Source organism: Callithrix jacchus, chromosome 7 (assembly GCF_049354715.1).
Source record: "Callithrix jacchus isolate 240 chromosome 7, calJac240_pri, whole genome shotgun sequence".
Taxonomy (NCBI): domain Eukaryota; kingdom Metazoa; phylum Chordata; class Mammalia; order Primates; family Cebidae; genus Callithrix; species Callithrix jacchus.
The window spans coordinates 136,286,620-136,299,115 of NC_133508.1; the positions used below are offsets into that span (position 1 = coordinate 136,286,620).

The 12,496-nt window shown below is 35.8% G+C and overlaps 1 long non-coding RNA gene across 1 annotated transcript in view; it reads left to right on the forward strand.

Moving 5' to 3' along the window:
* Positions 1-10,630, forward strand: part of LOC128928228 (uncharacterized) — a 260,914-nt gene extending 250,284 nt beyond the window's left edge. Inside the window, exons 2-3 of the long non-coding RNA XR_008473051.2 lie at positions 9,758-9,895; positions 10,236-10,630. This is a non-coding gene — a long non-coding RNA (uncharacterized LOC128928228). The remainder of the gene's footprint in view (positions 1-9,757; positions 9,896-10,235) is intronic.
* Positions 10,631-12,496: the final 1,866 nt, after the last annotated feature.

A 12,496-nucleotide genomic window follows, 5' to 3' on the forward strand; every position in this document is an offset into this window, starting at 1 on the left:
TTCTGGAATAAGTCAATTTCTTCATTTTGAAGATGCAGAAACTGAGGTTCAAGGAGGTTAAGCAATATCCCTAGGATGATATAGCAACATAGAAGATTCTCTACAGTGGAAATAACCCTCTGACTGCTTGCCCAGTACTTTCTCAGCCACACCATATCAGTGAATAATAGAGGCAGGCTGACAGTTTTTAAAATTTAAATTATGATCCAAAAAAGAAGGCTCCAAAAACGATTTACTGGTTTTTGGAGCCTCCTTATGTAAATATTCCATTCTGGTGAAAGCTATACCAAGGGTGGTCAGGTAAATTACCAAAGAAAGTCTGTAAGCTACACAGAATTTGTGAAGTGAGACTCTATCTCAGACTTGAATCTGTTGAAAGCTCTATATTTGACAGATGCTTTGAATTTATATTGAAAGTTAGGAGACAGAAAGAATGAGAAAGAGAGGAGAGAGAAGTGAAAAGGGGGGAATGGAGGAAGGGAAGATGAAAGAAAGGGATAAAAGAAGAGAAAACAAATCTGGCATTGGAAGCATTTTTAAGAACTGGATATTAGATACAATACATCACTTCAGCAATAACTGCTAGAAAGTTATCTAATGCACGGAGAAGCTATATTTACTGATAAACTATATTTACTTTAAAACTCAAATTTTAACCATTTCTGAATTATTTTAAATTTTTCTTTGTTATTTAGTGTGTTCTTTTTTGTTAGCAGGCTACCATCTACGTTTATTCTCTTAATGTCCAACTATAACAGAGATACAGCTCAAAGGATACAAATAGGATGTTAGTCAAAGGATACAAAATTTCAGTTAGACATTCTATAACTGAATAATTCAAGAGATCTATTGTATAGCATGGTGACTATACTTAATATCAATGTACTGTGTACTTGAAAATTGCTGAGAATAGATTTTAAGTGTATATACTACAAATAAAATAGGTGAGTTCGTGCGTAAGTTAATTAGATTGATTTAACTATTGCACAATATATATATATATATATATTCCAAAACATCATATTGTACACACAAATATGTACAGTTTTTATGTGTCAATGAAAAAATAATACGAAGAAAAAGTAATCATAAACCAAGGCTTGAGCACTTGGGATAGCCATTCAGAATTTTCCATCTGAGCAGGCCAGGCATATTTGGTGTTTTGATGGGAGTGGTTTTGAGATGTATAACATTGCTTTTTGTTTTCTGTGACCATATGCAAAAGACACCATTTTAGACTGAAAAAAATTATGGTAAAAGGCACTACATATTAAATAAATACTTTGCCACTTTAAATTTTCAGTTTAATTGGGGTGATTTTTTTCTGTTCTGCTTTCTTTTCCTTTTTGATTAATTTTGTTTGTTCTGAAAAGTATATATGCATTATTAAATATTCTGAATTTTAAAATAAACCTACCAGAATTTATTTGTGTAAATTAAACTTGAGTATTAAACTTGGGTGGATGGTTTCATTATGAATTCCAGCAATACTCATTTTTCAAGCACAGTTTTTAAAATTAGCTCCACAGATGAAAATATACATTTCTATATATTATGATGAGTTTTGTAAGATTTTCCTCTATATTTATTTCCTCTAAATCTCTCTTTATTTTCTATAGAAACTTATTTGGAGAAATCTCAGGTGGAAACTTCTGTGAATTTCTCTTATGTAGGGTAATTCTACAACAGAAGCTTCAGGAGAGCAGATATTTTTATCATCAGAGGTTAAAATAAGGTTTGACACATAGTAGGTGTTTTAATAAGTATTTGATGAGATGATAGCAAACACTTGCATGCATACTTGCCTTTTCTTGACCCTCCATTTAGCGCTTGGAACATGGACATGTCACGGGAGTCCGTTCTGAGCCATGAGTCCTAGGGCCGCAGAACGGGAAGCTGAAAGAGATGTGAATCTCAGAGCCACAGAATCGCTTGACATGAACTTTTTCTAACTTTTGATGAAAAGGAAATACAACGATCTCTCCTTAAGGTCATTGTTATCTGGAGATTTATGTTATTCATGAATGAAACTCATCCAAATCTTGAAACTTTGCTTTTTAGAAAGCAATAAAAAAGTAATGAGTCAAATTTGATAGAAAAGTCTGTTGACTCTGAGATAATTATTTTATCAAAACTATTTGATAAGCGCTTGATGAACCTTGTCAATTTTATGCATATCTTTAATTTTTTTAAATTTTTATACTTAGGAGTACAAGTGGTTTTTGGTTACATGGATGAATTGTAGAGTGGAGAAGTCTGGGATTTTAGTGCACCCATCACTGGAGTACTACACATGTGCCCAACAGGTAGTTTTTCATCCCTTGCTCCCCACCCCTCTGCCCACTTCTGAGTCTTCAGTATCCATTACACCATTCTGCATACTTTTGTGTACCCAGAAGCTTAATCCTAGGCCAGCTGTGGTGGCTCATGCGTGCAATCCCAGCACATTGGGAGGCCAAGGCAGGAGGATTGTTTGAGTCTAGAAGTTCAAGACCGCCCTAGATGATGTAGTGAGACCCTGTTTTGACAAAAAAACAAAAACAAAATTACAGGGTGTGGTAGTGCACACCTATAGTCCAAGCTATCCGGGAGCTGAGGTGGGAGAATTATCTGAGCATGGAGGTCGAAGATTCAGTGAGGTGTGAGGTGTGATACAGCCAGGATGACAGAGAGAGACCCTATCTCAGAACAACCAACCAACCAAAAGCTTAATCCTTTGTAAATAATGAGCAACTTTTGAAAGAAAAAAGTAGAAGTAAACTGCCATTCATTATATTTTTGATATATAAGAGGTATGTGTTTGTGTGCACTTGTGTGTGTATATGTGTGTTTTGTTCAAACAGAGATATAGTGTGTATCTTGAAGGACTTCATAGGACATATACATATAACCTTGATATATAGATATAGATATTTCAAGTCCTTCAAGATACACACTATGTTTGTAATTGAACAAAAGTAAGAAAGGAATACTCATGATATTTAAGTAGCAGCTTAAAGTCATTCAGGTAGTAAGAGGCAAGTTCAACTGACCTGTGACTCTGAAGCTAGTCTCTTCCAACTCACTCATGGTAAGAATGCATGACAACCAGTAAAACGAAGACACCTAAGCTATCCAAATCCTGTTTCCACCTTAGAAACATAACATACTCAGATTACATCACAATTAATAATTTCCTGTGTGTACAAATTGTATTATTCAAATTCAATAAATTTCATTTACGATGTATAGGAATGTATTATATTAATGGTGAAATATTGCATTAAAAAGATGAAGCCCATTTGTCTATTTTGGCTTTGGTTGCCAATGCTTTTGGTGTTTTGTTCATGAAGTCCTTGCCTAATAGACAAATGGGACCTAATTAAACTCCACAGCTTCTGCACGGCAAAAGAAACAGTCACTAGAGTGGATCGGCAACCAACAGAATGGGAAAAAATTTTTGCAGTTTACCCATCTGGCAAAGGGCTGATATCCAGAATTTACAAAGAACTCAAACAGATTTACAGGAAAAAAACAAACAAGCCCATTCAAAAGTGGGCAAAGGATATGAACAGACACTTTACGAAAGAAGACATATATGAGGCCAACAACCATATGAAAAAATGCTCATCGTCACTGGTCATCAGAGAGATGCAAATCAAAACCACATCGAGATACCATCTCACGCCAGTTAGAATGGCGATCATTAAAAAATCTGGAGACAACAGATGCTGGAGAGGATGTGGAGAAAAAGGAACACTTTTACACTGTTGGTGGGAGTGTAAATTAGTTCAACCATTGTGGAAGACAGTGTGGCGATTCCTCAAGGCCTTAGAAATAGAAATTCCATTTGACCCAGCAGTCCCATTACTGGGTATATATCCAAAAGACTATAAATCGTTCTACTATAAGGACACATGTACACGAATGTTCATTGCAGCACTGTTTACAATAGCAAAGACCTGGAATCAACCCAAATGCCCATTGATAATAGACTGGATTGGAAAAATGTGGCACATATACACCATGGAATATTATGCAGCAATCAGAAATGATGAGTTTGTGTCGTTTGTAGGGACATGGATGAATCTGGAGAACATCATTCTCAGCACACTGACACAAGAACAGAAATTGAAACCGCATATTCTCACTCATAGGCGGGTGATGAAAAATGAGAACACATGGACACAGAAAGGGGAGTACTAAACACTGGGGTCTATAGGGGGGGAAAGGGGAGGGCCAGTGGGAGGGGGAGGTGGGGAGGGATAGCCTGGGGAGAAATGCCAAACGTGGGTGAAGGGGAAAAGGAAAGCAAAGCACACTGCCATGTGTGTACCTACGCAACTGTCTTGCATGCTCTGCTCATGTACCCCAAAACCTAAAATCCAATAAAAAATTTAAAAAAAAATACATTAAATTAATGGGACTGGTAAAAAAAAAAAAAAAGATGAAGCCCATTCACATTGTCAGATCTAAGCCCATTTCATCAATGGTCAGCAGATTAGAATAAACAAACCAACGAATTTTCAGCGAGCAGTTAACTGAGGATCAGCATGGTTTAACTAAAGCACTGAAAACAACCCATATGGGACTCAACAAATTGCTGTTGGTTGGGGGACTACATTCATAGATAGAAAAATTCTATAGACATAGTGTGTTTGGATTTTAGCAAGTCACTGGTCAAAGTCTGTGAGCAAGAGTGAAGGATAACAGTGAAATAGTAGTAGAGAAGGGATGGGTTCCAAAGTGGTAGGTGGACTATATCCACACGGTTCACTAGTGGATTGATACAAATGCGAACCACTAGCATTGCTTTGTGGTCATATCCCATGTATATTTCCATATTGTTCCAATTAGTTGAGTACTAATCTTAGGCCCATAAGTTGGATTTGCATTATTATTAATCTGATAAGATTACAAGATTGGTAATGCATTCAAAAGATTACAAGATTCAGAATGCAAATACAACTTAGAGGTAGAGATTATTCTGTTTTTTAAAATATTTTATCATTTCAATGTCAGTGTGTTGAATAAATAATCTTTTACAGCAAGTGTCAAATAACATTTTGCTAAAAAATATTACATGGCAAAATTGTCAAAAAGTAGATTAGAATTCTTCCTTCGTTGCAGATTTCATTATTCTCAAAGGTGCAGATAGTGTGATCTCTGACATTAAACTCCAGTGACCTGATCCTGTGTACACAATTTGCCCTTTGAAAATATAGCTAAGGAAACATGTGGAGCAGGTGCACAGGTTGGAAATCACAGGATCTTTTCCTAATTGCCAAGGCTGTGAATGGCATGTGTCTGTAGGTGCTGAAAGAGGGTTGGGCCATTGGAGGCTGATCAATCTTGCTTAGTCTGCTTTTGTTTTAGGAAGAGTGAGAGCAACACCGGAAACCCTGAACATTACCAGCATTGTATATAACACAGGGCAGACAACAATTGTCTTCATATTTACAGCTGTCACTGAGAGACTACATGAGATTTAGGGATAAACGATCATAATCATTATAGTCTTGTATTTATTCCTGCCCCTTCATTATTAGTTCTGTATATGGCATATTTATCTCCTAAATTAAGAATGATTTGTTCCCATGTAGTGCCTATCACTTGAGAATTTCAACGTGCTTTATGAGCACCGGGCTGAGTTTGTATCTAGCCCGGAACTTCTGCCAGAGCTCTTCCGAATCCCCCTGGAGCTCTTCTGAGTGTGCTACTATTTCCTTAATGGCACTTCTCACTCGGATCGTCTCTGTTGGGATGACAAAGAATTCTGCTGAGGTTTAGAGGAAAATGTGAATTTGAATTTGGAGCGCTAGCTCTTTAATCCTCCCAGCCCTCTTTGAAGCAGAGAAGTGATGAGTATTATTGCATCCATTTTCTAGACTGAGTTTCAATGGGTTTCCATTGAAACCATCTCTGCAGAGGTGACTTGCAGGTCTTCAGCTGTCCTCCACCATATGCTGCCTCCATGCTATAAATTGAAGTGGGAAGAGAACAGAGAGATTTGGATCCCAGAGCTTGTTTCCATGAAATTAAGTAACATTTGATTTTTAGGCACTTAAAAAGATGACTAAATTTCTTCTTCGTGAGGTGTGGGCACACACAAAACATAGTTTGAAAATAGTTGTCTGAGCTCTATCCATCTAACCTATCACTGTAAGATTTGTTTTTTTAAAACACCTTTTAATTTGACCCTCTAATTTTAAAATTTTTGAGTGAATTTGTGTTACTTCTACTTCTTACTAACACATAAATTATTATTGCACAGCCTTCTGTTCTTGAACAAAAATTATTGGAGCAATTGCCTGCAAGAGACTGCACTAGAAGCTGCATTGGGTAGGTAAGGGGAGGAAAAAGTTATTAGTTTATTTGTATCAGAAGCCAGAGTATACATTAAATCATGCTTCATATGCCCTCTCAAAGATGCATTATAAATAAGTTGATTTTTATATTTCACACACTTTTTCATCTTTGAAAAGTTTTCAGATATATCCTCCCAACATAAATACACACACACAAAGTTAAAAAAAAAAAAAAAAAAGAAGTATTCTTGGAACTCTAGAGATAATCAGCACCAAAATCCTGACATTTTTTTCCCACTGTTTTCTTGTGTTAAAAACACACCACTTCTGTCAGTTATTGCTAGATTTTTTTTCAGATGCAGACGTATTCTGCTACCAACATGGAAATGTCATTACAAAAACTTTAAAGTAGTTTTTCAAAAATCAACAGGATGGATTTTTAAATGCCTATTCATCAATAATGTCCTATCCCTAGGACAGCACTGAAAAAGCATAAAATTCTCTGCATTTGGGACTGCTGGATCCTATAATGGCTCAATGGTTAATTGCTTTATAAAAATCAGAGACAGTGCTCTTTCCACACCTCATTCTTAGGATGCAGAATTTGATTAATTGATGCTGGATGATTGGCCATCATAAGGTATGACATTTAGCCCAGACAAATGAAAGCTGGTTGAAAAAAAATTGTGTGCAACAGCATTGAAAAACAAGATGCGGAGGGGTCAAAGGGCAACAGGGAAAAGCTATTTGACGGTTAGCTCATATTTACCTTATAAATTTTTTAATAATGGTCGATGCATTTTAATCTGACTGTCTTACAGTCTGAAGTGTAAGTCAATGTGTAAGCTAATTGCAGTAAGCAAAAGTGGTATTTAATGCACTGGACACTTTAACTATCAAAGTATTGTATCTCTAATTAGTGTTTGTAACTGATGTGACAGCAGTTTACAGAGCACCAAAATAGTTCCTAATTTGTCAAGTGGGTCTGAAGCTTATGGCAGCTTTCTGATCATCTCCCTTGCCGCAGGACCTGAAAGCACCTTCAAAAAGCTTTCTCTCATTGATCTTTAGTCAGATGCTGACTGAAAAGCAGACAGTCCTGCCAGAAAGAAGATAGATAGGTGCTGCGCTAGCATGAAAAACACCGCACCCTTAATGAAAAAGGTTCCTGCATATAACTCATGTGTGTGTACAAACATATCCACACAGGGGGTTTTGACAGGGATAGCAGTCCCTGGAAATTAACAGGGAATGCATTTGCCATTTATGTTTTCATTCTTCTCACATATAAATGCCCACCATGAATGTTTGGAATGCACTAAGCAGGCTATTTGTTAGTTTCTGCATAGTTTCCCTTTTTGTCTCTCACTAAGGTTGGATGCTTTAATGTTTAGCTTATAATTTTCAGAGAGTCACTAAGCTAACACAATCACATAAGATAAATGCGAAGTTGTGGGATTGTCCTCAGGATAGACAAAGGATTATTTAATACTAATTTTGAGCTTGTTTAAGAAAAACTACAGTTTCAAATCTTCCCAATGTTTTGTCATAATCCGTTGTCATTTGTCTGGTGCTAAGTGATGCTGCTGGCCACAATAATCTATCAATAGTGTGTCGTCATTGTATTTTGGAATATTTTATATAATTTGCAAAACATCTCATCTAAGTAAAGTTGCCAGCAGTGTGAATTTGTCAGCTATTCGTTTAATTTGTCAGGATAACAGAATGCACTATTAAAGACAGCACGGTGATTATCCCACCCACATCGTATCTCACGATCAGAATGCGAAAGGGGCACACTCTCAGCAGTTGTGGGGAAAAGTTCATTGAAAAAAATGCAAGCACCACATAATTAATGAGAAAATGTGTTATAGTTAACAAGTCCAACCAGCAGTTTTTGCCACTTACTAGCCTCGGTGCTCAAAAATGTTTATCTTTTATAAATGAATATTCAGAATTACAAGTTGCATTGCTGTATCTGTTAACTCAAGGTCCTTTCCAAGTAAATTTTAGTTTGGTGTCAATTATGGGCAAAAGTGCATACAATTTAGCTGGCTTCACACGGGAAATTCAAATAACATACACCAATAATTAAAGTCTCTCTCTCCATTCCTTATTCTTGTTCTCCTCCTGTGTTTTGTAGATTGAAAGATGGTCCGTTCTCTTATGAAAATTGCAAACCTGAGCATATTTCCCCAACATGGTGCTTTCCTTAATCATGTTCCTTTATCACTCCACACCAGTCCTTCTCCAGGTATTAGACTTATCACTTAATAGTTCTCAAATCTGCCTACACTCTCAATCCCCACCAACACCAACCTAATTTACTTTGATCTCTTAATGGGATACTGCAAGGGCCCCTTAATGAGTATTCCGTAACCCCAAGCTATCTCACACAAACCTATTGTTATGTGATATTCCTTTATATAAAAAGTTTAATGGATTGGTTTCTGAATATTTGGTCTCAGGAGTCCTTCATACTCTTAAAATTATTCAGAGACCCCAAACCTTTTTTTTTGTGGATATACTTATTGATAGCAAAAAGTTATTTAAGCATCCATTTTAAAATAACAATAAGCACATCACAAATTAGAAATATTCTTTAAATGAAAAATTACTGTAATTTCTAAAACTGGTGATGAAAAGTGTAACATTGTATTACATATTTTGCAAATATTACTGAGGTCTAGATTGACAGAGATAGTTGGATTCTCATATCTCTGAATCTGCATTCAATTTATTTCAATATGTTGTTTTATGTGAAGCAGATGAAGAAAATCCAGTTTCCGATCGATAGACAGTTTGAAAAGAGTGGAGTATTTTAATAGCCTTTTCAGAAATTCTTTTTTGATACTACACCAAAACTTGGCAAACCTTTCTTAAAGGATAGTTGCACTGTAGAATCTGGAAACATATCAATGAACTTTTTGTACTCTGTTATATTGAAATTCATTGGTCTGTCTAGCATTTTGAATGGATTCTTTACTTCTGAGTGATTTCATATTATGCATTCATTTGGACAATACTAGCTTCCTGAGTTATATAGATCTCCCAAATGTTGACACATTTCATAATACATCAAAATATCATGTTTGTTAATATTACTACCACACATATGTAAAGTCTTTAAATATTAGGAAGTTGTCAAGCTTATGGTAGTAGATATACATTTTCCAACATTCACTTGAAACTAATTTTATCATTTATAACAATTAGCATTTTGCTTGAAATGATGGATTCAGTGTATTTTTATAAAATATCTGTCATATACCAATTCTAAATAACCATAGTTTGACCATAAATCTTTCAAGTAAAAATCCAGTTTTGTGAAAAGATCAGCTTGCAATTCAAATAACTGCACAAAGCTTGTCCTCAAGGCAACAATCATACTTTGCTTAAAAAAAAAAAAAAAGATACACAGCTTAAAGGTTGATATTTAATGGAAGTGATCACTTTTACTTCTTCACCAGGGCATTCTTAAGTGACACTGGCTCCCCGCTCTCCGTGGACGTGCCTGGGAGAATGCAGCCACTACTAGTACGGTTCAGAGCAACAGCCTCAATTTGTTCATGCGAATGTGTTTCCTTGCATCGCTGCTACACAACAGTGTAAGTTGTGACATGGCTTTTTCTAGAATAAACCATGAGGTTAGAAACATTCAATCCTGAGTATTTCAGTACCACTTCACAAATGGTATGAGTTAAAATGAAATAAATTTTCTTCAGTGATTAGTTGGTGCTGATACTAGATACCTGCAAGCAAAACAATAAGCTAACAAATCTGAGGGTTGGTCCACTCATAAGGCAAAAGTATGATTCTCAGAGGAGAAATATTCAGTCTTCATGTTTGCACTTAAGTCTTTACCTCAGTAAACGACTGCACTGTTGGAATGTGACAGTGCCACAATTTCTTTCCCTGACTTTGCTTTTCTTTTCTTTTTTGAGACAGATTCTCACTCTGTTGCCCCGGCTGGAGTACAGTGGCTCCATCTCAGCTCACTGCAACCTCTGCCTCCTAAGTTCAAGTGATTCTCCTGCCTCAACCTCCCAAGTAGCTGGGAGTACAGGTGCCTACCACCATGGCCAGCTAATTTTTGTATTAGTACTGGAGATGGGATTTCACCATATTGGTCAGCCCGGTCTCAAACTCCTGATCTCAAGTGGTCTGCCTACCTCAGCCTCCCAAAGTGCTGGGATTACAGGCATAAGCCACCATGCCTGGCCCTCTTTTACCGACTTTTCATCCAGCAGATATTCAGCAATGTTAACTCTACAGGGCTCTGTTAGTCTTTCAATGACTGTATGTGTGTCTTCATCCAGTACGAAATATAAGTTAATCTGTAAGGTGTTTTAGTGGATTTTTCATTGCTGGTCTGAAAAGTGGTGAGCAATTCTTGGCTTTTGAAGAGTTCGTCTTACCTACATATAAAATATTCAATTCCTTTTCCTTTAAACTCTGATAGATTGTACTCAAAATGAAGCTCCAACTCTACTAGCACCAAATATTATTCCAAAGTTCTGTTGCCTAAAACACAACAGTAATGCTGAGGGAAAGATAGCTTTGTCGTAGTTTCATTTCTTATTTACAGTTTTGCTCAGTTTCTTTGCAGTACATTCCTCTCTTCTGTGAGTCAGAGAACTCTCTAATATGACAGTTTCATCTTTTCATTATCTTTAGACCTCACTAGCACAGCCATGGGTTAAGAAAGCAAGTCTTTAAATCTCCCTTAAAAAGTCTATGGTAAAATATGACAAAAATAAAGGTAAGTTTTTAAAATTTTGCTATAAAATATTATTTCACTATAAGATAGTAACATTTTTGAAAAAAAATTTTGAAAAGTTTTCAAAATTAAAAACTATTAATGAAAAACAAGACATGAAAGTATTCTTTTCCCTTCTGCATAGGTGTAAGGAAAACCTCAGGGTTTCACATAATAGTTTGTTGAAAGGTAATGAGGTTACAAGAATTATAGCAGACATAAAAAAATAATTAGTAAGAGCACAGTAAAAGTACTGATAACAAGCTGAGTTAATCTTTGAAAATGCACATGTCTGCAGATTAAGATTATGACCTTAGAAAATACAAATACGCATACAGCCATCTGACAAATGACATCATAGTTTACATAGCCTCTGGAACAGTCCACTGTGTACATACACTGTGAGAGAAAGTGGGTAAAAGATAAATAGCTTTTTAGTATTACTTATGAAAACGGTTTTGAGCTTTGGGACCCCCTAAAAGAGCTACATGGACCTTCAGGGGTCTACAGATCACATTCTGTGTACTGCTGATTTGAAGGATGTTCACTAAACTCTCTTAGGATTAAAATAAAAATCTTTAATATACTTGACACAACCCTCAAAGATTTCATCTCTCTGTAAAGCTCTACCCTCACCTCCAACTTGCTCAGGTACCTGGACTCCATATAAAATTCTCTTCTTCCAGGGCATGACCACCAAGCTCATTCTGCCTGAGATTCTGTATGGGCTCACACATAACCCAACCCCATCAAGTTGACTGCTTAATTTCCTTCAGTTATTTGCACTTTTAAAAATTCATATCTTTAAAGTCCAAAAAGGGCTTTGTGCTCACCATACCTAATTTATTATTTTCATATCTATCTAGGCTTTTCTTATCATGATGAATGACAATTTAGCTCTCCTACACATTCCCACATCACCCACTTTCCTCTAGGATTTTGTACTCTAACAATTCTTAGGTATCACAATAGTTCACATTATTTTGATTATATAAATATTACTGTAGAGAAAAGTAATATATTAAAAAGCTTTTTCATTTCTTTTACAATTTTTCCTGCAATCATGAAATGTCTTACTTTTCACACTTGCACTATACTATATATATTTGAACATTTAAAATTACTTTATATATGCTATCATACATTTATCACTATTTTTTCAAATGCTCAGAAATATCAAAAGATGTTAATCCCACTTTTCCCTTTAAAAATCTTTCACTTTACTCAAATATGTATTAATTATAGATTTTTAAATCTTTTTGAAATTATTTTTATCTGTATCTGTGTTAATTACAGGTTAATTTTTAGGCATGCCACACAGTTGTCATTTTAGCTTCTTTTCATTTTTATCCAATAAAGGTGGATAAAGTACACCAACAGCTTTCTAAGAAAGGGCATATAAGAGGTAGATACAGGGGCCTTGATGTCAGCAGATATCCTTGTCTAGTCC